The 4,270-nt window shown below is 53.7% G+C and overlaps 1 pseudogene; it reads right to left on the bottom strand.

The window, feature by feature from the left end:
- Positions 1-3,678: 3,678 nt before the first annotated feature.
- LOC136638369 (U4 spliceosomal RNA) lies at positions 3,679-3,784 on the bottom strand (annotated as a pseudogene).
- Positions 3,785-4,270: the final 486 nt, after the last annotated feature.

The raw sequence follows: 4,270 nt of genomic DNA, 5'->3' as shown, positions 1-4,270 counted from the left end.
TATCCCTTCCAGGCAACGTTCAAAGAACTCCGCCACACAGCTCTCCTGGTGACTCCAGGTTGTCACACCTGGAAGAGATGCTGGGCCTCCTCTCAGCTCTGCAGCCTGCCTGCCTCTCCCTTACCTGCTATACTGCCACTGCCATCTCCACCTCTCCTCTGGAGCCCTTCCACTGCTGCATCCTTAGATGCTCCAAAAGCCTTCTGAGGACTCTGGAGTGCCCTTCAATAGTACTTCAGCTCCATCTGCCTGGGTAGGTCTCCTCTGGGGGGAGGAGGTGACTCAAGGTCCAAACCTAGGCAGGCTTAGGGCTGGTGTCGACCTCCAGTGCCGGCGCTGGGTGTTGCAAAAGTGCCGTAAGGCACATCTGCAGCAGCTGGAGAGGAGGGGCCACCAGTACTGGGGTCAACGCCATGTGGACGGTCGGCTGATGCTCCTTCAGCACCGGCCAATGGTGAGTAATTTCAGGGTGGGGGGAAGCGGAGTGTGGGAGTGGGCGGAGGGAGTGTGGAGGGAGGGGAGGGCCTAGTTGGGAAGCAGGGATGCTGGCAGGCTCTGAGCTGCATCTCAACCTCCCTCCCAGTCTACTCCCACTGAAAAGCAGGCATGGATTTAAGGAAACCCATTGGCGCTGCAGCTGTTTCCTGGGGTAAGGGGGTAAATGCTCCCTCACCCTGTGGAGACTTCCAGAGCTTGACCGGAGCCCATAGGGTCCAGTGGTCGCCATTTGGGGGCTGCTGGAGCCATGGGTGCCAGAAGGCTTCGGATTGGGCTGCCCCCTGGGAACAAGCCCCATTTAACTCAGTGGGGCTTACCACTGAAGAAGCAAGCATAGGTCAGCACTGTGAAACAAGATCAAAGCTGGGACTCTCCTCACCTGATCTTTTATTAAAGACTCAGGAGAACACCAGCAAGACGCCAATGGAAATGGCTGGAGAGAACATCCTGTCGACTCTTCTGTCAGCAGGTACGTTCTGAGTGGGCGAAGCGCCAAAAGGGGCCTGCCAAGTGTTCAGGGACTTGAATTGTGGCAGAACTGGTGGGGACATCAGCTGATTCCTTTCCAGAACAAGGCAGGAGGAAGGCAGTGGTCTCGATAAGTAGAAAAAACGTAGATTTCATCCAGGGAAAAAGACGCACACAGAGCTTTCTCTGGGGGTGTTCAAGGTAGGGGAGAGTAGCAGGGGACCTTCAAGAATCCATTCTCCTGTTGCGCTCTCCCCCTTTAGCCATATCATGGCCCCACTGCAGTTCTCCATAAACAGTTGCTGCAGGTGTCGGAGCATGACCTAAAGCACCACCATGCACAGCTGATAGGGTGCAGTCAGCTTGGTGATGTGCAAAGGAAACAAGCGAGCTGGAGACCAATTATGGAGGCTCAGCAAGTTACGTCAGTCGCAGAATGACTTTAGAAGCCTTGCTTCATAATTTTCCTCCATATTATTCGCTGTGGGCAACGGCTCTGCCACCTGCCTGATCTGGATCTACCAGGCACAAATTCTGGGTAGACTGCTGCGATGTACAGCGATGATGACATCCACCCAGCGCCATTCTGCTGTGGGGAAGGGGCAGGGGGAGCACTGGCTCCTCTCACTGATGGGGCGCTGAAGGATGACCATACAGAGGAGCAGGGGAAGAGTCATGAATATGTACAGTTTCAGCCTGGTAGCATGTAAAGCCTGAACCAAAGTAACCCAGTAACAGAGAAGTGGCTTGCAGTCCTAGCTGCAAGGAATTTACAACTCCATGGAAGGTGATAATGTAGCACCTAGGCAGACAGAAAGGACCATCAAGGATGGAATACAGCTGTGGACCTCCAGTGGGGAGGGGAGAACTGAGAGGGCTAGCATCCAGATTAATTAGCATCCAGAGGGCTAGCAACAGATAAATAATAATAAGTTATAAAGCCGCTGGCCTGGAATCCCGTGCATCGCGTCCAGTGTTTCATAAAGAACTTCTGTTTGTTGCACCATTACCACTAAAATCCCACCTTTAGAGTCAGTCACGGGGTGCAGCAGCGGACCTCCCATTGGACATAGTGGAGGGAGGACAGGGCCCAGGAGGGGTTGGAGGCAGCAGCTGGCTCTGCCACCGTATCCCAGCCTCCCAAGAGTCTCCTCTGGTCTGCTCCCACTGAAAAGCAGGCATAGATCCAAGGAGACCATTAGCGCTGCAGCTGCGTCACCTGGGGTCAGGAAGCAAAGCTGGAACTTTCCTCACCTGATCTTTTAACATATATTAAGAGAACACCAAGAGAGAAAACACCGTCAGCAGAACACCAGCAAGACTGCAGACAGAACTGGCTGGAGAGAACGTCCCATCGACTCTTCTGTCAGCAGGTACATTCTGAGCAGGCAAAGCGCCTAAAGGTGCCTGCCAAGTGTTCAGAGACAGGAATCCTGGCGCAACTGGTGGGGACATCAGCAGATTCATGTCAAGAACAAGGCGGGGGGGAGGCGGTATTCATCCTAAGCAGATGAAATGTGGTTTTCAGCCAGGCAGAAAGATGCACACGGAGCCTTTTCTGGGGTGCTCAAACTAGGGGGGAGTAGCACAGGGGCCTTCAGGGAATCCACTCTCTTGCAGGATTCTCCCACTTAGCCATATCATGGCACCCCCCCCCCCCATAGCTCTCCATGAACAGTAGCTAAAGGGATTGGAGCATGACCTAAACGAAGAACCCCAGTGCATAGCTGATAGGGTGATGTGGAAAGGAAACAAGGCAGCTGGAGACCAATTCTGGAGTCTCCACAAGTGATGTCAGCCACAGGTTGACTTTATATGTTTCCTGTTATTCACTGTGGGCAATGGCCCTGCCATATTCCTGGTCTGGATCGACCAGACACCATCCTGGGTGGTTTGCTGTTACGTGTACTGATGATGTCACCCACTCAGCGCCAATCCTGTGGGAGAGGGGGAGGGTGGAGTGCCAGGGGAGCACTGTCTCCTGCCACTAATGAGGGGCTGATGCGTGGCCATAAAAAGGATCGGGGAAGAAGAAGTGGGGTGGCAAGAGGGTGAAAGAAGGAGAAAGCAGAAGACAGAGGACACAGGAGTGGTGTGGAGAGGGGCAAAGGAGAAGCAGGAGGAGGTGGAGATGAGACAAGAGAAGAGGATCTGGGAGGAGGGGACAGGGTGGAGAACGAGACAGAGGCAGTGCCATGGAAGGAGCTGGAAGGGCAAGAAGAGGGAGGAAGACAAGCTGGGAGAGGAAGACCTGGGCAGGTGGGACCAAGCGCAGCCTCCCAACAGGCTGCAGGAAGAGAGAAGCCAAGGAGAGACCCTTCCCCCACCCGCAGCCCCTGGAAAGTTCAAGGCAGGACTCTGCCAGCCACCTCGGGGGCAGGGCAACCGATTGCCCCACCGCGGATTGGGAGACCCCTCCACTGCAAGACCCCGCCCCATGGCATGAGTTTGGCTGTGCCCTGCAGTACCTGCACCACCCCCTCCCTGGGAGTAGGGGCAGTGAGCATCCACACAGCATCCACAACCACATTCAGAGCCATCCAGGGACCAAGACAATCACGGGGTGAAGAGACTCAGGAGGATCAGGAGGCGACTGGGGGATCCAGCCCCACCAGTTGTAATTTGCAGCCAATGAAGCCAGAGTCCTAGAAAGAGAGTCCCAGAGGGCCTTAGTTACAGGCGTGACCCTAAAACAGCCCATGCTTTAAACCACTTGTTTTCAAGTCCTCACGGCAGGGCATTGGGAAAAGTGTTCAACTCGCCATAATCGCGCCTCGGATTAACCTCATTGGCTACAATACTGTCCCTGTGCAAAGCTGGCTCAGAAGGCCTCTGTTTTGCTCTGGCGGCCTGGAAGGGAAGGGGGGGCCGCTTCCAGAACGTGTTCAGGTGCCTGCAAAGCCTAGTGCTGTGCACCCCCTCTAGCTACACCACTGATAGCATTTTATGTAAACCCCAAGAGGTTTGGGTGTTTCAGATGGTCCCCATCTGTGAATTGGGATGTGGATAGAACGGATATGCACATTCGGCTTGGAGCCCCAAGAAGGGCAGGCCAGGAGATGGATGTGTATGAGCCGGTCTCTCCTCAACGTGACACCTCTAATTTAACCACAGGATCGTGTTGTCAGAATGAGGTTTGATTTCACAGCTTGATGAAATGATTGGTAGACCCCTAAGAATGTAGCCCCTCTGCAAGATTCTGGAATCCAAAAAGATGGGATATTGTCTTTTGAAAAGGAGCTTCGATTGTCTATTTTATAGCTTTATTTCTTTCTTATAGATTTTTTTGTATTATATTTTGTGT

This window comes from Tiliqua scincoides, chromosome 1 (genome assembly GCF_035046505.1).
Source record: "Tiliqua scincoides isolate rTilSci1 chromosome 1, rTilSci1.hap2, whole genome shotgun sequence".
Classification (NCBI taxonomy): Eukaryota; Metazoa; Chordata; class Lepidosauria; order Squamata; family Scincidae; genus Tiliqua; species Tiliqua scincoides.
Note: the sequence above shows the minus strand (reverse complement) of the source record. Positions and strands in the feature narration are given on the sequence as shown.